General features: G+C 51.7%; 1 protein-coding gene across 1 annotated transcript in view; it reads right to left on the bottom strand.

Annotated features, from left to right (window-relative positions):
• The window catches only part of LOC102181832 (NADPH--cytochrome P450 reductase), a gene marked incomplete in the record, with an annotated part of 1,163,480 nt that overhangs the window by 995,959 nt on the left and 140,627 nt on the right, over window positions 1-26,894 (bottom strand).

Raw genomic sequence — 26,894 nt, 5'->3', positions numbered from 1 at the left:
TGCGGGTGGGAGTAGGGCCAGGAGAGGGGTGGGAGACTCGGGGGCGGAGGGTGGGGAGCACCTGGTGGGGCCTGGGAGGCACTAGCTGTCGCAGCTCGAGGCAGGGACACCCGTGAACCTCCACCGTGCAGCCCCCATGGGGCAGAGTCATCTGGCAGCCCAGGATCAAAGTTTAGAGGACGAATTCGCAGCAGGTTGAATGAACCCCTGTACCCACTGTGGGTTCATTTTAGGTGCCTCGAGAGAGGTAGGTCAAGCCCTTGCTGAGCTCGAGTGAGGGAGTCTGACAGGGAGGACCGAGCTCAGGGTGAGAGTGAGGGGCAGCGAGCGTGGTGAGTCCTCCTCAGCCGGGTGGGATCTGGGGACACCCTTGACTTCAGGGGTGCCTTTCAGTAGCCTCCCTGGAGGGTTGTTTTGGGGGTTACAGGGGGCAGAAGCCCGCTTAGAAGACGTGTTCATTCCCAGGGGTGGTGGTTTCTGAAGCAGTTTATACTGGTCAGTTCGCCTGTGACCCAGTACCTTGCAGGGTCATGTTTTCCAGGGGGCCTGAGCCGTGGGCACGGCCTTCCTTCTCCCGCACCCCACACTCCCCTGTCGTCTTTCTGGTAGCCCCTCCCCCCTCTCTGCACCCTTGATGGTGGGCCTGAGCCCAGCCCCCTGTTACCACGGAGCCCCTTGTGACTGATCAGATTCCGGTTCCGGGCTCCTGGGAGACGTGCTGGAGGCAGAGCCTTGGTGCCATTTCTCCCTGAGACAGCGGTGCGGGTGGTCATAGTGTGAGAGCCGTGGTCCTAGTGTGAGAGCGGTGTGTGTGAGAGTGGTGTGTGAGAGGGCTGTGTGTGAGAGTGGTGGTCGTAGTGTGAATAGTGGTGGTTGTAGTGTGAGATCTGTGGTGCTAGCTCGGGAGCCGAGGTATCCTACCGTGAAACAACGGTTGCCCCCGAGTGGGGGGCTGCCCCCATCCGCGAGGATGGGTCGCAGAGGAGCCCGCCTGTGGGCGTTATTCCAGTGCTGCAACCCCAAGGCACAGGCCAAGACAAGGAAGAACGTGGCCTCCGCCCAAGTCCTGGAAGGAGAGGGGCCTGAGGTGAGAGCAGCCCACAGCTGGGCCCGTCGGATTGGCCCTCACCCGGCAAAGCGTCGGGGTTGTGTTTCATTTCCTTAGCATGGCTGTGGGCCCTGTCAGCCAGGGCGTTTTAGCCTTAGTGCGCAGCATTGACCCCAGCAGTTTACCTTGTAAGACGCTGTGCAGGTGCTGCGTGGAGGGTGGCCGGGGGCCGCACAAGAAGGGAAACACTGGCTGGAGGAGTCTCTGGGGCACGTGGACTGAGCTATCGAGTCAGTCCTTGACGCAGAAACGCTAAGCCCCTTAACATCTCCCTTCTTCCAAAGGAAGGATACACTGGCTGGAGGAGTCTCTGGGGCATGAGGATCGAGCTAGAGAGTCAGTCCTTGACGTAGAAAGGCTAAGCCCCTTAACATCTCCCATCTACCAAAGCACAGAGCAGTGTGTCCAGTATTTTAATCACGGGTACCTACTGCCTCCGTGTCTGACATACACCCTCATAGCTACACATGTCTACTACATGCCTCTTGCGAGTGCTGGGCACTGTTCTGGGTGCTGCACACTCAGGATGTAGGAGGGGATACGTAGCCCAGGATTTTTTAATTTCTGCAAAGAAAAATAGAACATGTGGTTCAGTTTGAGCAAGTTCACCACGTGGACGGCCCCGCATGCACGCAAATTGTGGCAAAATACATATAACATCAATTTTACATTATAACCAGTGGATTGAATGACTGGGTGGCTTCCGTGGAGTCAGGCTAACAGATGGCCTTGGGGTGCCATCTGCCTTTTTCCCAGAGGAACACTCCAAAGCCTGGTGGCTTCCCTTTTTTCTTCACTCTCCCCAGTGGCTCTAGGTCACTGGTCTATGTGTCATTTCAGAATCTCTTTATCCACTTTGTTGTTAGGTTTATCTTTTGGAAAGCTTCTCAGACGTCCTGGGCCTTGAGAAGGCAGGCTTGGATTCCAGGTTCTCCCCTACCGTGTGCCTGCCAGGTCGAGGGGGAGGCTGAAGGCCGGTCTGAATTGTAGTGGTCTGTGTGGTCTTGGGGTCAGTGGACCCCCTCTTCTCTGGAGGGGCTAGGAGAGCCTTTGTGTGGAACCTGGGGAGACTTGACAGGGCCTGTCTTCACAGTCTCACTGTCTTATGTTTGCATTTAGTTTCTCATTTCTTTGTTTTTTAGGAGAAGAATATACAACTACTTAGGGAGCAACTTCGGAGACGAGAAGAAGAAATATCAGTGCTCAAGGCCGAAATCAACAACACCAGGGTCAGAATGGGGATTCTCACGTGTTGACATTTGCCCCACGTGGGTCATCAGTAGCCTCCGTGTTGCTGTCCTTAACCTCTGTCTGATTTTCAAGTCATTTTTCACATCTTCCCACTGAGCAGACCTGGGTGGATCAGTGTGGTTCTCATACCTTGTTTCAAATTTATGATGAGACTTAATGTAATTTTAGTACATTTGAGGGGGGAGTTCTCTTAACTTAGATTTTTGTCCACACTACACTTTGTGTGGGATCTTAGTTCCCCTACCAGGGATTAAAACCCGTGACCCCTGCAGAAGTGTGGAGTCTTAACTACTGGGCCCCTGGGGAAGTCTACTCTAAATTTCGACCGAACTGGCGGGATTCCGACATGCCTTAGCATGTTTCTGGCTATAGCGTGAGGCTGAGAGGAGTTATCGGGCCTGAATTCGAGCAGGAGGTTAAAGGTGCTCCTTTGGCCCCGCCCTGCAGCTGCTGCTGGACCACCTGGAGTTCCTGGTTTCCCGGTACCAGCCATCCTTCCAGTTGATGGCGGGCAAGCGGCAGGCACAGTCCCCAGCCAGCATGACCAGCGAGGTGGAGGTGCTCAGGGCGCTGAGATTGCTCTTTGAGCACCACAAGGCCCTGGATGAGAAGGTACCAGCCCCCCGGCCGTCCTGGATTTGGACACTTGCTGCCTTGTTCAGAGGGTGATGCACTTATTTATGTAACTAGTTGACTTTTGAGCTTCTTGAATTCTTGTATATACATTTTTTTTTCTGTAAGAAGTCAGAGTTTTATATGCTTAAAAAGCGTTGCCTGCGTACATGCTCAGTCATGTCTGAATCTTTGCAACCCTGTGGGTTGTAGCCCACCACGCTCCTCTGTTCTTGGGGCTTCCCAGGCATGAATCCTGGAGTGGGTGGCCATTTTCCACTCCATGGAATCTTCCCGACCCAGGGATTGATCCTGCCCTCTTGCATTGGCAGGGGGATTCTTTACCACTGAGCCATCTGGGAAGCCCCCAGTTAAAAAGTATTAGTTGGCATGAATGTCTCGAGATTTATTATATTCTGTATATCAACTTGCAGTGAAAAACTGGGCAATATAATTAATTTAGGATAACATTTTGTTCTCTCCAGCTTAGAATTTAAAGCTGTTAACAAGAAGATTTTCTTGACGTTAAGATCAGTGAGAGACGTTAACGGTATTCTATTACAGTATCCATGTATTAGGGTGAATATACACTAAGAGTGTACTAACGTATATACACACATCAACACACAGTGACTCGGCCCCTTTGATTTGAGTTGAGAGCGTGGTTACGCTTACACTGGAATTAGGTGCCACACATAAAGAGGTAAGCTTGATCAGTCATCCTGTAATTTCAGTTAAGGGTTTGTCCTTTGAATCCTTTCATTTAAAAAAGAATGCAGGCTGTAGTGGTGGGCATCAGGTGTTCTTTCTCTTTCTGATTGAGGCCCCGCCCACCTGGGTTATTTTAATGCCTAGTAAACCAGCCTTGTGGCTCAGAGCTGCAGGATGTCTTCAGTACCCCTTTGTCCTGGAAAAGACAAATTCTGACTCTAATCACCTGGTGGTATTTGGGATGGATAGCATCACCATGTATTTTCTTTTCATGTTGTGTTTTCAGTTTCAAGTTGAGTTTATCCATGTGGAGATTTGCTGTCTTTACTTATTTGTTTAGTCTGATTCAATTTTTTGGTTTATCCATATTTCTCCACAGTGAGGGCTTCCAAGTAAAATTGGGTTCAGTTCCTGATAAACTTGAGCTGCCCTGAATGTCGCTGACGAGACGTGGTCCTCTCATGCCCAGGTGCAGACCGCGAAGGAGCAGGACTGGGAGCGCGCCCAGCAAGCCAGCATGCTGGCCGACGTGGCCCAGGTGTTCCTGAGGGATGAGGACGTGTCTGACGGCGAGGGCGACAGGGTCACCCTCTTCAGCTCGACCACTCAGCTGTCGCCCAGCGGGCAGGCCGATGCCAAGACTCAGAGTGTGAGGTTGCAGGAGCAGCTGGACACCATCAACGAAGAGATCAGGTGGGTGATCCCAAACTCAGCTCCCCGGAAACTCGATTTCTCTGAGGAGCTGCCTTCTCCTAGGGAAGTCTGAGTGTTCCATAGTAAGAAACCTGACCTCAGGTCTGCTTCAAGAATTTTCAGTTTTGAGATTGCCCTTGATTATAGAGCTTGGTCAGCCGGGGGGTTCTGTCCAAGGCATTTTGGGTTGTCCCCCCTCAGCTCTGAGCCCCAAGGTGGGTGAGGTGCCGAGGCGGTGTCCTCTGCGGCCCAAGCACCCTCCTGTGTCCTCAGAGCCCACCAATTTCTGGTGAAAGGCCACCTGGAACAGAAAAGCTCAGGTTTTGGGGTTGGCAAATTCTCACTCAGATGTGCATTTTCATTTTTCACTTAATAAACAGTGTGAAGATTGGCTTGTTGTAAGACAGTGGTCCAAGGACATGTGTTTGAGTTTTTCTCATCTCCTCAGTATATTTAAGATGTTTTCTTTAGACACCATCTTGGCAATGATAACAATTTACAAAACGGGATAGAATCCAAAGGCCGGCCTCATGGTGAGCAGGGGCCCTTGGGTCTGGGTGCAGCCGGGTGGCTGGGGGCCCCGAGGCCTGCCTGGTGCCACACCCACACAGCTATGCCCGTGTCCCGAGTCCATGTTCAGAGTGGCCGCAGGCCGGTGACCCTGCACAGGACCAGGCAGAGGCTGCTGCTCAGACTGTTCTCATCACGTCAGCCCAGGCCGAGGTGCCCATTCCTGTCCACCGAGTGCGGGGGGCCGGGGGAAAGGCAGGGGGCGAACGGGACAACCAGCAAACGCAGGTGGTGCCGCCTGCCCATTTGACAGCGAGACGGATGGTTTTGTGGGCCGTGTTTGAGCACAGACGAGATCAGAAGCATGGTCTTTCCATGTCCCCTCAGGAAATGTGGAACGGTTATGTATTAATATTTTTATTTTTACAGGAAGTTGTCATGTAAAAGTGATTTTTCCTTATGTGACAAGTTGACTTGATGTAAATGGTACATTCTGACCATCAACTTGTTATCAACAGTGAAAAACTTTCAAGTTGTATATGTGGAAGTGAAGCTGGAGAGTTTACTTCCTATAAGAATGTTTTATTTTAATTTGAAAATCATTTTATTTGCCTAATCATGTATTTAAACTGCTATATAAAATCATCCACAACACATTAGGGGAGAAGAGCCGAAACTGTGAATTCTAGGTTAATGCAGCACATTGACATGAATCCAGAAACTCACACAAAGCTGGTGCAGAACTTCCTCAAGGGATGTGTTTGTACATATTCAAACTTACATTAAAAATAAAAAGAAAGATCAACTCAGCACTTCATCTGGTCTGTAGACTTGTGTTTAGAAACTCCAGCTTGTTCGTGAATTGCTGTTTTGATTGTACCGAGTTCCCGATTCCCAGCGGAAAAGACTTGTGGCACGTGTATCTCTGCCCTGAAAGCAGGTAGGTAAAGGTTGTCAACATCAGGTATCTCCTCACAGGAAGAGCGTCACCACCAGGGCCCCTTCAGAATGTTAGAGGAAAGACATGAAATGAAGAGTGAATGATCAGGGGCCAGTTTGTAAGACTCAATGCTAAGTTATTCTAAGTTTGAGAAGATTCAAAAGAGGAAAAGTCGAACCTTTTACTTGAGATGTTAATTGAGCAACTGTTTGTGGAATTTGCTAATCATGACACAGAATGCCAGCCCAATTTGTTGTCCAGACACGTTCCTCTGCTGACAAGGGCAGGTGACGGGTTTTATTCTATTTTAGGTTGGTGGAGGGAGAGAAGGAGAACGCGGAGCAGCGGGCCGAGGACACTGAGAGCAGGGAGGGCAGGGGGAGCTTAGGCAGCCTCCATCGTTGTAAATCGGTGAGCTCCCTCCACCTGCTTGCCAGCTCCTCAGCTGCCGGCTCCTGCCCGCCCCTGCCCAAGCCCAGAAGGAGGCGGCACCGCCCTGCGCAGGAGGGAGACCAGCTGGGCATCATGGTATGTGTCTGCCTCCTCCCTGCCCATCCTTCCCCCAGGACATGGGTTTTCTTTATTTTGTTTGTTTTTTGCTTTTTCTCTTTTTACTTAGAAGAAAATCGGGTACATTTGCTGCACTCAGAGGTCTACACTTTTTTAAACTGCCTAGTCTTTAATCATTCCACAATGGCACAGCAACGAATTCGTCTTGATATTTGGACCACAGGCTTAGCACATCATCATGACTCAGCCAGAGCCTGCCTCTGTGTCGTTGGGCCTGGCCTGTGCTGGGCACAGCAGCTGCAGGGAAGCTTCTGTTCTCAGGGAGCAGACAGCTTCGTGAAAGTAACCACAGGCAGCCCTCATGGCGTGGGAAAGCCGTGCAGCACGTGTTCCATGGGGCTGCCTGGCTGCAGGGCGCAGGGCATGCGGTGGGAACAAAACCAGGAATCCGCGTGGCCTGCTTGCTGATGGACCCGGCCGCGGGCTCAGGCCAGCTCTGCGTGTGAGACCAGCTAAGAGCCCGGTGCCCCAGGGCCCCAGGGAAGAGGCTGGGCTGCCTCACTTATCTGAGTCTAAAAATGGGATGACGACCTAGGGCTGTTGATGAGAGAGAGTGTGTGGCTCCACAGTACATGTTCCAACTTTCTTGCGTGTTTACTTGGGTTTTGTGAGTGCATTGTTATCCCATGTAATCACGTGTACAACACACTGCTTTGTAACTGGACTTGTATTATCACTTTTTTCTGTGACCACCCATTTCATGTTAGCTGCATTGTTAGTCAGGTTATCATTAAATTCACGGTGAAGCCTTCTAGCGGCCTGTGAAGTGGTAACTAGTCCATTTTGTGGTCTTTTGACACACCGTTTTTATAATTTGCATCATTGGCTAATTTGTTGATATTTAAAATTCTTTGAGGATTTCTCTGTGGATTCATGCTTGATTTCTTTCCGAATATTTGTTACAGAACAGTTCTGAATGTTTTCCTCACTGTTGGAGTTCTCCGGCGGTGTGTCTGCTTTCATCATTGGTTTAGATTTCCTGTCTCATCCTGTTGTCTGCTTAGCTATCATCAATCCAGACCCCTCCCCCGCCCCCGAGGCTGTAGTTTCCCATCCATCTCCCCTGCCCCGTACCCCACTTGCTCTGGTCATGGCCATGCTGTGGTCCACAGCGTGTGTGCCCTTGGTTGGGTCTGTGCTTTGTCTTCATGTCTCATTAAATGGTGTTTTTCCCCCATAGCAGTAAGTTGAATTGGTGAATCACTATGCAGTTACAGGAGAAGGCAATGGCAACCCACTCCAGTATTCTTGCTTGAAAATCCCATGGACAGAGGAGCATGGTAGGCTGCAGTCCATGGGGTCGCACAGAGTCAGATACGACTGAAGCAACTTAGCAGCAGCAGCAGCAGCAGCATACAGTTACAAGCATAATGTAGATGGATCCTAAACGGCATATCATGTATAATTCATAAATGAGATTGTGCTTACATAAAGAAATGATCCTCTTAAGTGTAGAATTAATGGACTTTTAGATATGCAGATGACACCACCCTTCTGGCAGAAGCGAAGAGGAACAAAAAGCCTCTTGATGAAAGTGAAAGAGGAGAGTGAAAAAGGGCTTAAAGCTCACCATTCAGAAAACAAGGATCATGGCATCTGGTCCCATCACTTCATGGGAAATAGATGGGGAAACAATGCAACAGTGTCAGAGCTTATTTTGGGGGGCTCCAAAATCACTGCAGATGGTGATTGCAGCCATGAAATTAAGACGCTTATTCCTTGGAAGGAAAATTATGACCAACCTAGATAGCATATTGAAAAGCAGAGAGATTCCTTTGCCAACAAAGGTCCATCTAGTCAAGGCTATGGTTTTTCCAGTGGTCATGTATGGACATGAAAGTTGGACTGTGAAGAAAGGTGAGCACCGAAGAATTGATGCTTTTGAGCTGTGGTGTTGGAGAAGACTCTTGAGAGTCCCTTGGACTGCAAGGAGATGCAACCAGTTCCTCCTAAAGGAGATCAGTCCTGGGTGTTCATTGGAAGGACTGATGCTAAAGCTGAAACTCCAGTACTCTGGCCACCTCATGTGAAGAGTTGACTCAATGGAAAAGACTCTGATGCTGGGAGGGATTGGGGGCAGGAGGAGAAGAGGACAACAGAGGATGAGATGGCTGGATGGCATCACCGACTCAATGGATATGCGTTTGGGTGAACTCCAGGAGTTGGTGATGGATGGGGAGGGCTGGAGTGCTGCGATTCATGGGGTTGCAAAGAGTCGGACACGACACAGCGACTGATCTGAACTGAGCTGACACAATATCCTTTCTGTGTTGGTGCTTGTATTTAAGAGTGTAAATCTCATCAGCTTTTGCACAGTTAATGTCTCTATTAGACTCTAGAAAAGTATCTTTTACGGTTAATAAAATGTAAAGACGGCACCTGCTATTATGCTAGCTTTCATTCTTACATATTTTCACAGGGAGCCTGTTTTAATGAATTTATTTTGAGAAGTTTTATATCAAATTCTATGTCAGGATTTTACATTAATGTCCAAGAGGTGGTTAGATTTGTTCAATGTTAAAATAGGTATTATGGTAACTTCCTTATCAGTTAATTTACTAATTTAAAGTATAAGATGTTTTTTATTAAGGGAAACTAACTTATAGAGAAGTTTGCCTGAGAATAGACAACTGTTAAGGGCCTTTGTTGTATCGAATCCTGTGCTTTAAGAAATCATGATGATGTAATAGAATTGTATCTTCCTGAGTAATAATTTCTAGTGTTTCTCTAGTAAATCTTGAATAGCTTATTTAACTTCTGTGGTCAAAAAAATGTTCTGTTTCCAGTCACGTGCTCTCTGAATCTTCATGTCACTTACAAGTTTGCCCTCATTTTTGCTTTCCTGTATTTGCCTATTCGGATGCTTGAAATTTTAGCTTCAAAGTCGCAGTGAATCTGGTTTCTCTTCATTTCTTTGCATGCATCTATCAGCCTCAGTGATTTAAGGAAGTGGCGTCGAAGGTAAACTATTTAGTAATTTAGCAGGCCTTTCTTTCTCTGTGAAGTATTAAAGAGTCCTTAGGGTTTAACGTGAATGAACACCGTGTGGTTATGTCCTGGTGAATAACTGACATTTTAATGGAAGTAATGAAACTCACCCACCACTTAAACTGTGTTGATGGTTCTGTTGGAAATAGGTCATTCGTTGGGACAATTGTAACAGTTTGCCTTTCTCCCACTTGTTTGCCTTCGGATCATCTCATGGTTGTTTATAATAGACATAGTATTATTTATTATTTTTAAAATTTTCTTTACTTATTTTTTTGGCCATGCTGCACAGCTTATGGGATCTTAGTTCCCCAGCCAGGGATCAGACCAGTGTCCCAGCAGTGAACGTGCCAAGTCTTAACCTCTGGAGCACCATGGAATTTCCGCTTAGTGTTTTCTTACAAGGAATGACTGAATGAGAGCCATAGATGTTAGATTTGCGGGAAGCCAATTTAATGATGGTGGGTCGCAGTGTGCAGGAGACTCTGTGCGCCAGGCACGTGCTTTCCGCGTCTGTCATCTCATCCCCAGGTGAGGTCCAGGCTGCTGCTATCCCCGTTCAGGAGACATGGACACTGAGGCTTAGCGAGGCGGCTCACCCTGCCCAGGCTCTCATACCCAGCCGCCCGGTGCGGACTGGTCTGATCAGAGCCTGGACACTTAACCGTGGTGCCGTCCAACCTGCTTTCCTCCAGAGGCTCTCGTGTCCATCACGGCATCCCTGATGGAGGGAGCCTCAGGAGGGAGCTCGCTGCCTCTCCCCTCGGGTCACTTGGATGAGCCCCTGTAGTTGGAGTCCACTGCCCCACGGGCTGGCCTTCCTTGTCCCTCTCCTGCTCCCAGCCCACTGACCGAGCACTCCTGGGCCTTCCCGCAGGACTGGGGTGGCCACGCTCCAGTTCAGGCCACTCAGTGCCTGGGAGCCCTTCTGCTGGGCACAGCAGAGCAGCGCCGTCCCCCTGGGGTTGGTAACCTGGGTGTGCCGCTCGCCCACTCTGTGGCCTGCTTTGCCCTCCTGTTAAGTGGACACGGTGCTGCCCATCCTGGCCACGTGGGCACCAGTGGGGCAGCTCCCATCCTGGGGGAGGGCGGCCAGGCTGCGGACCCAGAGGCCTTGCTCAGGAGGAGGCCCGGGGTAAGGGGCTGGCGTGGTCCCTGACCTTGAGGCGGGTGTTTGTCTCCACTGAGTCCATAGGCAGCCCAGGTGCGTCACTTCCCTGCTCTGTTCGTTGTTTTCTGATTTTTAGAAATGCTGATTTTAACTTGAATTTGAGATTGATCCCTGTTCAGTTCCATGTGGATAATTTCTAGGCTCTGTAGCCTTCTGGTGTCGGAGGGTTCTTGTTAGAGCACAGGGGAGGCTGCCCAGCTTATCCAGCTGCTGTTAAACGAGTTCAGCTGTGTTTTGCACTAAGTCACTTTGTTGTCACCAAGCTCCTGTGGGGCTGCACGGGACCAGTATTCTTTACAGAATCCCACTGAAAAGGCACAGGTTAGTTGGTTAAAACAAGGCACTCATTGTTTATAAAAATACATGCCATGCACGTCTCCTAAAACTTCCCCTGGCTTAACCGACACCCAGATGTATCAGTGGGACCTGTCTGGACCCTGAGGGGTTAATCTGTTCCCTACACTGTCCTTCCTGGCCTCACACCCACGACCAGCAGAAAAGCTGGGAGTCCAGGAGAGATCACCTTCTTTTTGTGTTTTTATTAGTTTATTTGTTAATTGAAAGAGAATTGCTTTACAGAATTTTCTTTTCTGTCAAACCCCAACATGAATCAGCCATAGGTACCCATATATCTCCTCCCTTTTGAACCTCCGACCCTCTAGGGTGATACAGGATCATCTCGCAGTGAAGACCTGGGGGTGCTTTATGGAAACCGCTCTGAGCGCATGACCCTCAAACTGCGTGTAAGTACTTCAGTGGGTGGCCCCCAGTCTGTCTGTTACCGAGAAATGTGATCCAGGCGCATGGTGTTCACGTGGAGGTTTAGGTACCTTTTCTGTGTTTCTCTTGTTGTCATGGGTTCCAGTAACCTGCATCGTCTCTCCAAATGATCTTGGGTGGTGGCACAAGCTGTATCTTTTTCTCCTTCAAACAGAAAGGTCTGGACGGCTTTGCTGAGAGTTTTCGTACTCTCGCTGTGGTGCTTCTGAGCAGCATCTGGCGATGAGGACAGTCCTTTCACCAGGGCAGTTCATGCCATGCAGGGTTCACGGGGCCGGAGTCGCTCTGCTGTCCTGCCCGGCAGGGCCATCTGGTCGCTGGATTCCAGGGAGGGCGGAGCCCACCTGCAGGGAGGCTCCCGTCCAGGGTCTCTGCACTCAGTCAAATGCTCTCGCTGCCCCATAGCCCCGCTTCTCTTGAACAAGACAGTCCTTAAGGTGGCATTAAGCTAGAACAAGGGTTTCTTTTTGTAATTGTGGGAAAGCATAGCTAATAGATTTTCAGATAAGATTCTGGTTATAATGTAAAGCCTGTGTGATTGCCATTTTCAAAACACTCTATTGTTAGCCAATGTTACACAACCTCACTCCCTCAGCTGCCAGTTTTACGGGAAGAGGTAGGAGATGCCGAGACTGCTATCAAATCTAAAACCTCGACCCCTGCAATGCCGCGGTCCCTTCGGCTGGACCGCCTGCACACGGGGTCGCTGCACACAGCCAACCAAGAGGACATCAGGGACGCCCACAAGTAAGCGGCCTGTGTGCGCGTCGTCAGTTTCAGGAGCCCTGCACCTCTTGTCTTCAAAGAGTTGCAAGGATGATTTTAAAGGAATACCATTGGGTTCAGTGCCTGTGTTTAGTGGTGAACTTCAGGTGCTGGGAAGAAGAGCTCAGTGACCTCAGTGATTTTAGAAAATGTCCTTCTCTAGAGATTGACTCCTGTGGGAGCTTTCTTCCTGCTCTTGACAGAGGTCTGCCTGGCCTGGGGCACGTTCCTGACGATGATGGCCCCGTACCTCTCGGGTTCGCTCTTGAGGGTCCCTCCCTTTTCCTCAGGGGTCTCGTCTCAGGAGACTCTGTCCCCTCCTGTGACTGACACTGTCCTCATTTAGACCACCACCTGAGCTCCTGTCCTCAGCCAGGCAGCACGCGATCGAGGGCACGTGTGGTCACCTGACCAGCAGCCCTGCATGGTGACCATCACTCTCCTGCCACGGCCAGGGCCAGTCACCCTGCAGGAGGCGGGGGCAACCGCCCAGAGCAGGGGAGCTCGCCTTCTCTGGAGCGTTGTTACCTGCCAAGCAATGACCCTGAGGGAGGGTTGGGGCGCCCTCTGCACCAGCTGGCCTGGAGTGAAGCCCTCCTCGGGGGAGAGCTCGAGGCAGAGAATCTCAGCTTCCTGGGGCTGTTGTCTGTGTCCGGGAGCCTGCACTGCTCGTGTGAAGCGTGTTTGGTGATGGAGACTCCACTGTGTGCTGCGAGGTTGAGGCGCGGGTGTTGCTGGATGCCCGTTTCTCTCAGTAGCTCTTGTGGAGGGGTGTGTGTTTGCACGAGGGTGCCCGTTAAAGGTCGTTTTCTCTCCCCAAAGCTCGACAGGCTCTGAGGACAGCCCCGAGAACAACCCCAGCAGCAGCACCAGCAGGCAGGACTCGCTGCACAAAGCCCCGAAGAAGAAGGGCATCAAGTCCTCCATCTGCCGCTGGTTTCATAGGAAGGAAAAGGGCCGGCCTGAACACCCCGGCAAGGAGGCGTTAGCACCAGGTGGGTGCTTCACTGTTCAGAGAGAAGAGGGCCTGCAGGCATGTCCCTTCTGTGTCTCCCCCATTGTCCCCACGAGGCTCCTGTCACTCACGCTGGGGGTCCTCCTGGGAGCCAGAGCAGAGGAGGTGTCTGTCTTCTCAGTGGGTCTGAGATGATCAGATGAGTTAATGAGTGGATGGATGGATGGATGGAGGGATGGATTAGTGAGTGGGTGGTGGATGAAGAGATGGCTGCCTGGATGGGTGGATGAACGGAGCATGGGATGAATACAGCAGATGATTGTGCTCCAATGCTAGAAACATATTCTACGAATTTGATTGAGTAGGAGCTGGGCAATGATTGTTTCCTCCTAACAGTGACACGTGTTTGGAAACGGCCTAAGTGCTCATCAGTGAGGGGTGAAATACAATCTGTGGACACCCCACAATGAACACCCTGCCCTCCTTCCTGCCACCTTCCCCAGGAGCTCATCATGGGTTCTTCTCATGCCCCCCACCCCACCCCACAGCCACGGAGGTCCTCCTGGGGTCCCCTCATCACACAAGGTTATCATTAGGCCCTCCTCTCGCTTGGCTTCATCTCCTTGAGGACAGTATGTTCCTGCCTGTTCAGCCACAAACGTGTTGAGTCTTGTTTGTGCTGGGTGTGGGATTTGCAGGGGTAAGTGGAGCAGATGTGGTCTGGAGCACAGTTAAGTGGCAAGAGAGCAAAAGGAGCAGGTTATTAAATGCTATCCCTGTTGTTAATAAATACAGCGCTGAGATGGGTGGTGCATTGATTCTATACTGATGCTGTGTGTGCCCCTTACCCAGCAGGTGCTGCCCCCTCCCGACTTACAGAGGAGGACACAGTGACGGTCACGCAGTCAGGGAGTGGCGAGGGCAGGTTCACACCCACGCGGCGGGCCCAGGCACTTTCCCGAGCCCCAGCCACCTCTCTGGTGGATGCAGCAGCAATGAGACGGTTCTGTGGCATGATGATTCAGTGGACATGAGTTGGAGCAAACTCCAGGAGCTAGTGAAGGACAGGAAAGCCTGGAGTGCTACAGTCCACGGAGTGGCAACGAGTCGGACACAACTGAGCGAGTGAACTAAAACCTGAGTGTGTGCTCCCCTGCTTCAGTCGTGTCTGACTCTTTGCGACCCCAGGGACTGTAGCCCACTAGCTCCTGTGTCCATGGGATTCTCCAGGCAAGAATACTGGAGTGGGTGGCCATGCCCTCCTCCAGGGCATCTTGTCGACCCAGGGATCGAACCCACATCTCTTGTTATCTGTTGCATTGGCAGGCAGGATCTTTATCCCTGGCACCGCCTGGAAAGCCCCAGTGGACGCTGACAACTAGAAATGCAGAAAATCCGGGCTGCTCCCAAGGTAGCTGGGAGAGCAGCAAGCACAGGTTGTAAAGACAAAGACACAGGATGAGCGACAACAGCGCCCACAGAGACAGGCAGGAATGCGGTCACCCACATGAAGGAAACACCTGTGCCATTCGGAAGAGGGGCCCGTCCGCCCTTGGAGGGGCAGTTGGAACCAGAATGAAAACCGAGGCCATGGTCAGCAGTGCCCACCCACAAGGCCCGGGTGGCGTGGTGTCACTCACTGGGCTTCCCGCGTCCCCAGAGCTGCTGGCGGTAACATCTCTGAGTGCCAGGCCGGGCGGCGTCCCCGTGTGAGCCAAGGCATCTCTGCTCTCCTTCCAGTGCTGCTGCGGGCCCTCTGTGGGCGGCCACCCTCATCCCCTGCCCTGCCACCCGCCGGGGCCGGGTCTCCCCCTGGGATCCTTTCAGCCCTTGAGCTTGGGTGTTCCCAGCCCTCTGCCACGCTGGACTGGGACGCAGCTCAGGACTTAGGCTTGAGATGTCAAGGAGACCTTGAATCTGGAAGGACAGCACCGTGGGAGCAGGAGAGCAAAGCCCACACGGGGAGGAAGCAGAGCTGGGGAACGTGCCCACAGCCTCCAGGCCTCCTGCACAAGTGCCTCTCTTTGCCTCTCCTTGGCCTGGACAGACCCCAGCTGCTGCTGCTCCGCAGGTGATTCCTAAAGATGCACCTCCTGCAAGAGCTATTGTCCTGCTGCTCTGGGGCTGTCTGAGTGTGTTCAGGAGCATCAGACAAGTGGGGCTGCCACACCACATACTGGAGGTGGGGGGCCTGATACTGGGGAAGGGTCTGAGGGTGGGGGAGGGCCTGATGCTGGACTAGGATATGATGGTGGACTAGAGCCTGATGCTGGACTAGGGTCTGATGCTGGGGGAGGGTCTGATGCTGGACTACAGTCTGATGCTGGGGGGGGGGGGGGGGGGGAGGGCTGATGCTGGAGCTGAGAGGTCTGATTCTGGACTCGGGCCTGATGCTGGGGCACATCTGATGCTGGACTAGGGGTGGATGCTGGTGGAGGGCCTGATGCTGGACTAGGGTCTGAGGGTGGGGGACGGCCTGATGCTGGGGGAATGTCTGATGCTGGACTACGGTCAGATGCTGGACTAGGGCCTGATGCTGAGGAGGTGTCTGATGCTGGAGGAGGGCCTGATGCTTGGAAAAGGCCTGATGCTGGGGGAATGTCTGATGCTGGACTAGGGTCTGATGCTGGGGGAGGATCTGATGCTGGGGGAGGGCCTGATGCTGGGGGAAGGTCTGATAATGGTGGACAGCCTGCCTCCAGATGTACATGGAGTTGAGGATAAATCTCTATGAGAAATCTTTTTTTCATACTTTCCTCACCACCTTGCTATGTTCTTTTTAACTTAAAGATCATTTTGTGCAGTATCGCTTGATTTCTGCCATACATCAACCTGAATTACCCGTAGGTTACGTATGTCCCGTCCCTCTTGACTCTCCCTCCCACCTCCCCTTGCTACATTCTTGTTTCTATGGATATATGAATAATAGACTGTTGACTAACATAACATGAACAGCTCCCACACACAAGTGTGCACACGCACACTCCCTAGTGCATCATTCGGGTCCGCGTCAGGGTGGCCCTCGGCTCCCCCGCCCTGCGACTGACGGTGAGCCTCGACACCTGCACTTTGTTCCCACCCTCGGCCCGCTGCCCGCGCCTCAGCAGCAGAGGGGCCCTGTCCCTGCAGACGCTGAAGTGATGGAGCCTCTTGTCTCCGGAGCCAAGGGTATGAACACACCGTCGGTCATCCTCTGGGGACACCTGCGCTTCCGCCTTCTGGCCTTTCCATTGTATCCGTCCATTTCTCTTAACACAATGTCCGTGTGATGACTCGGGCTCCCATTACCAGCTCTGGTCTGTTCTCAGTGAGAGTACAGCTTACCCTCCTCACTCTTTATTGGCCCTGGGAAATTTTGCTTTAGTACTTGATTGAAAGAAAGCAATAAATAATCCTGTGATAAAAATAGTTCAAAAGTAGCCTGTACATACTTTGTCACATATTCGGGAAGTTCACAAAAGATTAATAGGAAAATAGAATGATAACAGTGAATTGTACAAGTAAGTTAAAGGTGGAACCCACATGTAAAGAGACATGCTGTCTGTCTACCGAGATACCAGCTGCATAATAAATATCGCACCGTGACCTGAACACATCTCTTGCTGGCTTTTTTAATGTGCCGCTGAAAAAGTAAAAGTTACATTTGATACTTACACAATCCAGAATGGCTGTGTCATCACAATCTAAAAACTTATGCCTAGGTCTATTCTTTAGACATGTTTACAAACAGAGGTAAAAAGATGATTTACATACAAATAAGGCCTGTGTCAGAGCTGCGCTCCGCTGTCTGTCTGGGAAGGGGCACCTTCACTGTCCAGCTCCATGGCTCCGCGGCGGGTGCAGGGCATCACGATTGCTCCCCAAAGCGTCTCACCGGAGAGGAGGGATCCGGGTCCACAGAGACTAGGTTACGGCACAGAGTTTCATAGTTTTCTTCTAGTCATCCTTTCAGCCCAAATTTCATTAGAAGCTCACATTTAACACTCAGGACTTTTAAATCACTTCATGCTGCAGACAAAAAGCATTTCTTCCTAGAAAAAGTACAGTTTAGGCCAGTGGTTAAAATCCAACAACAATTGGTTGAAATTAAGTTTGCTTATCTCAGAGTGATTGTTGGAGAGCTTGGTTACATTGTGGAAGGATAATGCACACTGTGTCATGATGATTTTACACTCTCAGGAAAACCCCTTCTCTCATAGTTTAACATTTAACAATTAAACAAGAATAATTGCAGTAAATGCATCATTTACAAAAGCCCTATATTTGTTCATAGGATTTACACAGACAAGCACCACAGTACATTCGTTTGAAAGACTAAAATCAGGTATCAGAACATGAATTGATCTGAAAGGATATTTATAGTCAGAATATACAAGAAAAAGTAATAATAGAAATGAAGTCATAAGTTTACATACATATAAGAAACATTAAATTCTAAAGTATTTTCTCTATGGAATTCATGAATTTTTCCACTAATTAAAAACCCTGTAATAAAATATCTTCAGGTCCATATAACAAGTATCAGCAGAGTAAAGACTGCATGGAGTTCAAAATGTAGTCTTTGTCGCACACTGGACGCTGCATAACCATCCGGAGAATTAGTGCAGGGAAACTGGAAACAGACGAGTCAGTCCTGGGACGGCAGCTGGTGCCCGAGCCCTGCCCCTCCAGACACCCCCTCCACCCCACTCGGGGCCTCAGCTGCTTTGAGAATTCAGAGAAACATGGAGGACCAAGCAGATCAAGGAGAGACCTCTGTGGCTGACCTTATTCTGACATATAGCTAAAAGCTGCTGGTATAAAAAAACCTCAAAAGCCCAATCCAGCTTTCTAGCTGAGACGTGACCAGGACAGAGCAGACAGCCTCGTGCCCTCAGAGCAGCTCCAGTAGGGCTGGGCCCCCGGGCCGGACCCACCAGAGGCCCACCCAGAGCGGCACCTGCAAGGGAGGGTGGCCCCTCAGCGGCGGCCGAGCCCCAGATGCCGGTGCACCTCCGTGTGAAACGCTGGCCTCCGCACCGAGAGGCCCAGGGCAGGGCAGCCTCGTGAACCCTGACGCTCTGGGCCCTGCGCCCTCCGAGAACGTGCACGCAGGGCGTGGCCGGCAGCACCGCCGCGGTGGGAGGGACACCCGTGTGCGCGGACGCGAGGGAGCCTCGGCCGTGCTCTCACCACTCCGGCGGCAGCGGGGCGCCAGGGTCACGTTCTCTGCTGCCGAGGGCTCCCCCGGCCGACCTCCGGAGACCCACCTAACCCCGACTCCCGGGGCGTGGGCTCTGTGCCCCCATGGGACCCGGCCAGCCTGTACTCACCCCGATGCTCAGCAGGAGCAAATCCTGACTGTAGCGGAATCCAGCCTCTGCGTTCCCACCACGCTGCCCAGTCCCACGAGTGGAGGAGGAAACGTGCAAACACGGAGTGTGGTTTGTCATGTAACGTCACAAGGGGCACGAGGACACACACATGCGCACAGCAGCGCCCACTCCTACTGAGGGTCTGGGGAAACTTCTTGAGGGTGGAGGAGCCAGAGAGAGCAGCCTGGGGGCTGCCACGTGGGGGACCCTGCCACCCGGGGGTGGTGGGAGGGCGGTCACACTAGAGCAGCAAATGGCACATTCGATGACAGAAACGCCATCATGGGGACAGCCACTCCCTGTGAGCAGCTGCCAGTCTCTCATTAGACCTCCGGATTCACAGGGCTGCTGGACCTCCCTTCCAGCCCTCACAGGATCTGTGAGATGGGACATGGGGAAGGACTGGCTACTTGTGGGTCAGAGGCTGGGCACCTGTGGCCTAGAGCCCCGCGATCTGCTGTCCTGGGGGCTGGGCCGCTCTCCCCAGGCCACTTCAGGGAGGGCAGAGCACGGGGCTCATCTAAGAAAGCGGAAACTCAGTCTCAGCCTCCCTTGGAAATGTCACCACTGACGTTTTCTCGTCACAACACAGGCTATAGGGCTCAATGGGTCAGCCCTGACCCCAATCCGCGCTCCAAGTTGACTAAGAAATCTACAGAAACTGCTAGCAGAAACCTGCTGCTCCCAAATGAATGTTTTCCGTCTTCCCCTGGGCCCACCAGGAACACATCTGATGAGTGTCTGGCCAGGGTTCCAGAGAGGGCTGAAGACAGTGGGGGCTGCTGTTGGAGCAGGCCACCTGTCCAAGCCCTTCTGATTCTAAGAGCCCCGGACACCTGCTGCACTGCAACTTCAAAAGCCATGAAAACAACCCAGTTACCCGGTTTATGCCCTGCCTATCTCACGCGGTTCATAAAAGGTCACCTCCAATATATTCCCAACACCTCGCTCTAGGATTGTTTCTAATTTATCTAAACTCTAATGTCTACATCACCATGTCCATCTGACAGGGACATGTTGGATTTATAATGAGGAGAATGGAAAATAAAAAAGCAAGCTGTTAGACTCTTCAATCGACTGAAAGCTAAGCTACAGTTAAGAATTATAAAAATGAGCTGCATGCTCCTTGGAGGAAAAATGCTGTTTAAAAAAGGAGAGAGGCACTGGGTCTCCCCAACCCGTGGTTAAGCGTATTATTGAGTTCTGGCGAAGAGACGATGCAGCTTCCCAATAAGACCCCTCACCGAAAGTGCCCAGCTTAGCACAGGCTTTCCCTAAATATACTTTGCTCTGTGAGAGCAGTGAGAGCAAAGCTTATTATTCTACTCACGGGAAGGGGTAATAACAGGAAAAAATGCACCAAAGAGACCCTCCAGGCCCCATTCCCATGGGGTGAGCGCACACTCTCTCTGGGGCGGGCACAGCCAACCGTGGAGAAAGCATCCAGTGAGACACCCCTGTCACAGATGGGACACTGGGGGGGGGGGGGGGGCGGTGCACGCACAAGGCATCTCCTGAGCCACAGAGCCTGACCCCGGCCCAGGCTGTCTGGCTGTCTATCTTGCCATCAAGTGGGGACACAGCGGCCCTGATCACCCAGCCTGAACTAGCAGTGTTCTCTGGCAGAGTAGCTGTCAGAGGGAAAACCGGAGTTGCGTTTGAAAGGGCAACTGCCAGGCCGTGTATTTACGGCCCAGCCGAACTCAGGGGAGGACCTCTCCCGGCCTCACCTTCTTCGTTCACCCCATTCACTGACAGTGTGCAAGGGAACGACGACGGTGAGGACGGGGGTGGGGGGGACAGGCAGGTGGACACTGCTGTCACTGAATTTGGATTCGGCCATCCTCCCAGTGGTGAGGGCCCTTGAGGGGGAACTGTGTGGCCTGAGAGCGACCCTACTGTTTTACGAAAGACCTCTTGAGCGCTCCAGCCACACACACATCTCTACAAGCATGGGTGTCAATCTAATGCACTGAGAACAGACGTGTGTCTTGGTTTTATTAGTTGCAAGAATATGCTAACAGTCAACCAGACAAGAACTTGAAGAAAAACCAGCAAGACTGTTAAACGTTTATAAACAGGTGTTAGGGTTCCCTGTAGAGCACTGCCCCTTGGGCACGCGATGACACTAAAGAGCCCTGTAACCTGGGAAGCAGGCCATTCCAGCTCATCCACATTCTAGCCCAGGGCTGCACACGCCATCCGACCTGCCACCTACCATCCGGCTGCATCTTCTTTGGCTGCACCGAGGGCGAGGGCAGAGAGGACGGGACCCAGAAGTTTGCAGGCAGAGTCTCTGCACACCCAGCAGCTAAGCCACGGACATCCTTTGGTCTGAATTTTTTCCTCCAGGAAGGTGCCTTCCTAAAGCTTTTATCTACGTTTGGAAATCACAGGACAGAAAAAAAGGCAGAATTTAAAACAAAGAACCAAAACAAAAAGCCACTAGCCCTTTAAAATGGCTGAGTTTGCTACTGCACTTTTGTCCATGAGTATCTGACCCGTTTGTGATGACCGTGTGACTGATCTGCCCAAACTGGGAACAGAGGAGCATGGCACAAGGTGGGGTCACACGTGTACCAGGACCCTGACTGGACCCTAACTGGACCCCCCTGGATACCCGAGTGGCCATTGCTCCTGACAGTTAGCAGATTTCACTTCATGGAAACATTTTCAAGCTGTAACCAGTTCTGTCTCACGCTGGGACAGAGCCAATGGATGCTTCTGCAGGTGTCCCATTCTCCTTGTCAAATCAAGTGTCCTTAAGGTCCAATGAAGACAAGAACTATAGTGTGGCCCTGAGCAGCCAACGGAATGGGCAAGGCCTGGAGAGGCCCAGGGTGGGAGGGCACCGATACCCCATCCCCCGTGTCCCCCATGCACCCATGGCTGGCCTCTGGGGGTCATGGAAGCCCTCCGGGCCCCCAGACCCAGCCAGGCGACTGCTAGCCTCGGGTTGGCGGTGTTCAGGGGCGTGGCAGCGTTGGCAGGCCAGAGTCCGGGTTGCCAGTCTTGTGGCTCAACTACAGCGCGCCCCCCCGCCCCCACCCCCACCCGTCGAGAGGTGCAGCTGGCTGGCCCAACTGGCAGGTCAGGCAGGTCAGAGCTAAAGGGAGGTGCAGCGCAAGGCTCTTAGGGTGCCCCGCGGCAGCTGTCTCCGTCTAGGGCCATAGCAGCCTGAACACACCCGATTTCTTCCGATCTTGTAAGCTAAGGAGAGTCGGGCCTGCCTTAGTCCATGGATGGGAGACCACCTGGGAATACCTGGTGTTGTAGGCTTTTTGCCTCCCCTCACCTTTAGCCCCTAGCCCCCATCCCAACTCTTGGGCCCCGCAGCCCGAGCCCCTCCCGGGAAGGCGGGAGTGGGTGGCCGGCCCGACTCCTGCTGTAGACCTGGGTTGCCTTTGAGCGGCTCCAAGCCCCTACGCATTCAGCTTCCAGGAAACCAGACGACCGGCCCTCAAGTCTCCGTCTGGGGCTCCCTTGGCATGCCTCAGGAAATCCCGGCAGCTGGGGCTCCAGCCCCCAGCCCCAGCACCAGCCTCACAGGTGATCTTGCGAGCTCTCCCGCCCCCGCACGCTCACACACAGATATATGTGCGCAGACGGTGCATGGATCTTGTTGAGTTCTACTTTTGGTGGATATATGCCTGACAGTGGGACTGCTGAAGAATATGGTACTTCGAGTTTTAGTTCCTTGAGGGGCCTCCATACTGTTTTCCATAGTGGCCGCACCAACTTCCATTCCTACTAACAGTGGAGGAGAGTTCCCTTTTCCCCACAACCTCTCCAGCATTTGTTATGGACAGACTTTGCAATGAGGACCATTCGGACTACTGTGAAGTGGTCCCTCCATGGAGTTGGGAGGAATTAGTCATGTGGAGAGAGATGGCCTTTTTCAAATGCAGATCCAATTCTATCCCCTACCTCCCTGCTCAAACTCCTCTTGTCTTTCCCCGTCGTGTTTAATAGACGACCAAATCCCATCATTGCTTGCTCCCCACTTTTTTCTCTGATCTCTTTTCACTGGGATGCCCTCTGCACTCTTTGGGTTACATCCCATAGGGCATTTTTCATTTCTTGTAGGTCCTAAGGTTTCCTTGTCACATAGCCTTCCAAGATGCTATGTTTCCTGCCTGAAATTCTTCCTGCATCTCAAGCCTGGTGTACATTGGTTCAACCTATGGATCTCAACTCGGTGATGACTCTGAAAAGCCTTCCCTGACACCCAGGTTTTGGTGAGGGAAGAGGCCCCTGTAGAAGTGCTCAAAGCATCCGCCTGGTATTTATCACTGGGTTGGTGTCCGTGAAAGCAGGAACTGTGTGTCTCCTTCTCTCAGCATTCTATTTCCAGAAACGGATTCCATGCCTCCTAGCTGATAGTAGGTGCTTAGTTTTTATTCAGTGTGTGAAAGACAGAGAAGTTCTTGGAAGCCTCAGCTTTGCACTTGGCTCAGCACTGTTGATCTCTTTGTATCTTTGTCGATTCAATTCTTTTCTTTTTTCTGGTGATGTGCACGCTATATTCAAGGCACAATCGAAGGCATGGAGACATAGCAATAAACATAGGTTCTTGCTTTCAAGGAACTCGTACAGCAGATTTCCCTCATTTAGGGTTTTTAGAACACTCTAGCACCACGTCAACTCTTAGTATTGTCCGTTTCCATTTCAAAGAAAGTTCATGTAACTTACATAGCAAAGGGGGAGACCTTCCAACGTTGAGTCCAATACTTATACGTTTACCATTTCAGGCAACTCTTGTGGTTCCTTCTGTAGGTGTGTGGCTCTTCCAGAAACGTGAAGGTCTTGCACAAGCCTCAGACTTTTGTGGGATTTGGAATCAACAAGAAAGTTTCCGTGATAGGTTCCAGAGCACCACCTCAAACAGTCAGTAGCGAATAGAGTGGATTCCGGGAATATGCATTGTTACCCAGCATCACCGGTGATTCTGTGGCTACAGACCCAATGCAGTGGGCAGGGCCTGGATTGTCCACTGGGTCTGTTGTGGAAGGGAAAGAAGGGCTTCCCCACCACTGTTTATAGCCCTGTGACTAGAAACGGTCCCCGAACCACAATCAGACAAACAAGAGAATCCCAGGTCATAGCCCATGAGATGAAGGAACCAAGTGGCTGGGTGAGATGGAGCCAAGGGGAAAGGTTGCTCTTTTTCTCTCCACCTCGACTCCTTTCTTCCTTGAGGCCTTAGGGATTCATCATGGAGATTTGAAATAAAGCTCACAAGAGTCATATTTGTGGAATACAGATTTTGCATTGAACCAACTCTAAAAAATGAAGAGAGTTTAACCTGCCACCTGTTTCTTTAAACAAAAAGGCAATTGCTTTTCCATTGTGGGGTTTCTCCGTTGCCTTGTTCGAGTAGCCTTCATAGTAAAAACAAACGAAAACTAAAGAAAGATTCAAAGGTAGCAACAAAGGACACCTCCCGTTTCTGAAATCATCTTTCTACTTTGTAGCACACGAGGTCTTTCCTGTGCATTTTGACTAGGGAATTAGCAGGATCCTGGCTGGGATGGGAAGACATGCGCCTGCAGGAGACTCGGGTTGGATCCCTGGGTCAGGAAGGTGCCCTGGAGAAGGAAATGGCAACCCACTCCAGTATTCTTGCCTGGGAAATGCCACGGACAGAGGAGCCTGACGGGCCGCAGTCCATGGGGCGATCAGAGTTGGGCACAGCTGAGCAACTAAGAACAGAAGCATCTCCAAGGCCCACACTCAAGTGTGTGTGTGTGTGTGGCGTGTCATGTCGTGTCTGTTGGTCTGTCTGTCTGCATCTCCCTCTCGCCGTCTTGAGTCTGTCTCGGAAGCTTCGGTCTCTTTCTGCCTCTGTCTCTCCCGACAGCCGGCCGCCGGTCCGTTCGTCTGGCCCCGGCCTCTCACGGGTGCCATGGCTCTGGCTGAGGAGCTGGCGCCGGGAGGCTGTCTCCCTGGGCGTGGCTGCGGGCGAGTGTCTGTGCGTCTGTCGGTGTGCCTGCCTGTCGCTCGTCTGCTCTCTCCGGAAGGTCGTGTGCTTGGCGGGCGGCCTGGGGGCAAGGGGGCGTGGCCTCGGGAGGGCAAGGGGCGGGGCTGAGGCGCTCTGGTCGACCACGCCTCTGTGGCTCCCGGTGGGTCTGGGCACCGGGCAGGTGCCGCGCAGGATGGGCGCTCAGGGCCCCGGCTGGGCTGCGCCTAGGCCCGCCGGAGCCTCCGAGGCCAGTGGGGCGCGAGAGCAGGGACTGGGCAGGTGGCTTCTGGGGGCGGGCGTCGACAGGGCTGGAAGCCAGACATCTCCGGGGCCGCCTGCCCCTGAGCCATGAACGGAATCGGGGGAAACCCCTCAAGTCATTTTTCACATTTTCCCACTGAGCAGACCAGGGTGTATCAGTTCGGGGTTCTCATACCTTGCTTCAAATTTATGATGAGAGCTAATGTAATTTTAGTATATTTGAGGGGAAGTTCTCTTAGCTTAGATTTTTGTCCACACTACACTTTGTGTGGGATCTTAGTTCCCTGTCCCGGGGTTAAAACCTGTGACCCCTGCAGAAGTGTGGAGTCTTAACTAATGGGCCCCTGGGGAAGTCCACTCTAAGTTTAGACCAAACTGGTGGAATTCCGACGTGCCTTAACATGTTTCCAGCCATAGCCTGAGGCTGAGAGGAGTTATCGGGCCTGAATTCGAGCATGAGGTTGAAGGTGCTCCTTTGGCCCCGCCCTGCAGCCGCTGCTGGACCACCTGGAGTTCCTGGTTTCCCGGTGCCCGCGGTCCATTCTGATGATGGCGGGCAGGCGGCAGGCGAAGTCCCCAGCCTGCATGACCAGCGAGGTGGAGGTGCTCAGGGCACTGAAATTGCTGTTTGAGCACCACAAGGCCCTGGATGAGAAGGTACCAGCCCCTCGGCTGTCCTGGATTTGTACACTTGCTCCTTTGTTAGGTGGATGATGCAGGTATTTATGTAACTAGTTGACTTTTGAGCTTCTTGAATTCTTGCATATACACTTTTTTTCTGTAAGAAGTCAGAGTTTTATAGGGTTAAAAGGCATTGCCTGTGTACATGTTCAGTCATGTCCGAATCTTTGCAACCCTGTGGACTCTAGCCCACCACGCTCCTCTGTTCATGGGGCTTCCCAGGCATGAATCCTGGAGTGGGTGGACATCTTCTACTCCAGGGAATGTTCCCAACCCAGGGATCGATCCTGCCCTCTTGCATTGGCAGGCGGATTCTTTACCACTGAGCCATCTGGGAAGCCCCCAGTTAAAAAGTATTAGTTGGCATGAATGTCTCGAGATTTATAATATTCTGTATATCAACTTGCAGTGAAAAACTGGGTAATAGAATTAATTTAGGATCACATTTTGTTCTCTCAAACTTAGAATTTAAAGCTGTCCACAAGCAGATTTTCTTGACATTAAGATCAGAGAGAGAAAGGTATTCTGTTACAGTATCCGTGCAGTAGGGTGAGTATACACTAAGAAGTGTACTAACATATATACACACATCAACACACAGTGACTCGGCCCCTTTTATTTGAGCTGAGAGCACAGTTACGAGTAGCACTCGAAAGGTGTAGTTTGTTAGAAGAATTAGGTGCCACACATAAAGAGGTAAGTTTGATCAGTCATCCTGTAATTTCAGTTAAGGGTTTGTCGTTTGAATCTTTTCATTTAAAAAAGAATGAAGGCTGTAGTGGTGGGCATCAGATGTTCTTTCTCTTTCTGATTGAGGACCTGCCCACCTGGGTTATTTTAGTGAGTAGTGAACCCAGGTCCCCCGCATTGCAGGCAGACGCTTTACCATCGGAGCCACCAGGGAAACTCAGTAAGCTAGCATTGTGGCTCAGAGCTGCAGGATGTCTTCAGTACCCCTTTGTCCTGGAGATGACAAATTCTGACTCTAATCACCTGGTGGTATTTGGGATGGATAGCATCAACATGTATTTTCTTTTTATGTTGTGTTTTCAGTTTCGAGTTGAGTTTTTCCAGGTGGAGTTTCGCTGCCTTTACTTATATGTTTAGTCTGATTGCATTTTTTGGTTTATCCACATTTATCCACAGTCAGAGCTTCCATGTAAAATTGGGTTCAGTTCCTGATAGACTTGAGCTGCCCTGAATGTTGCTGATGAGATGTGGTCCTCTCGTGCCCAGGTGCAGACCCTGAAGGAGCAGGACTGGGAGCGCGCGCAGCAAGCCCAGGCGTTCCAGAGTGATGAGGGCGTGTCAGACGGCGAGGGCGACAGGGTTACCCTCTTCAGCTCGGCCACTCAGCTGTCGCCCAGCGGGCAGGCCGATGCCAAGACTCAGAGTGTGAGGCTGCAGGAGCAGCTGGACGCCATCAATGAAGAGATCAGGTGGGTGATCCCAAACTCAGCTCCCCAGAAACTTGGTTTATCTGAGGAGCTGCCTTCTCCTAGGGAAGTCTGAGTGTTCCATAGTAAGAAACCTGACCTCAGGTCTGCTTCAAGAATTTTCAGTTTTGAGATTGCCCTTGATG

This window comes from Capra hircus, chromosome 25 (genome assembly GCF_001704415.2).
Source record: "Capra hircus breed San Clemente chromosome 25, ASM170441v1, whole genome shotgun sequence".
In the NCBI taxonomy this organism is placed as follows: domain Eukaryota; kingdom Metazoa; phylum Chordata; class Mammalia; order Artiodactyla; family Bovidae; genus Capra; species Capra hircus.
The sequence above is the reverse complement of the archived record's forward strand: the minus strand, read 5'-3'. Positions and strand labels throughout refer to the sequence as shown.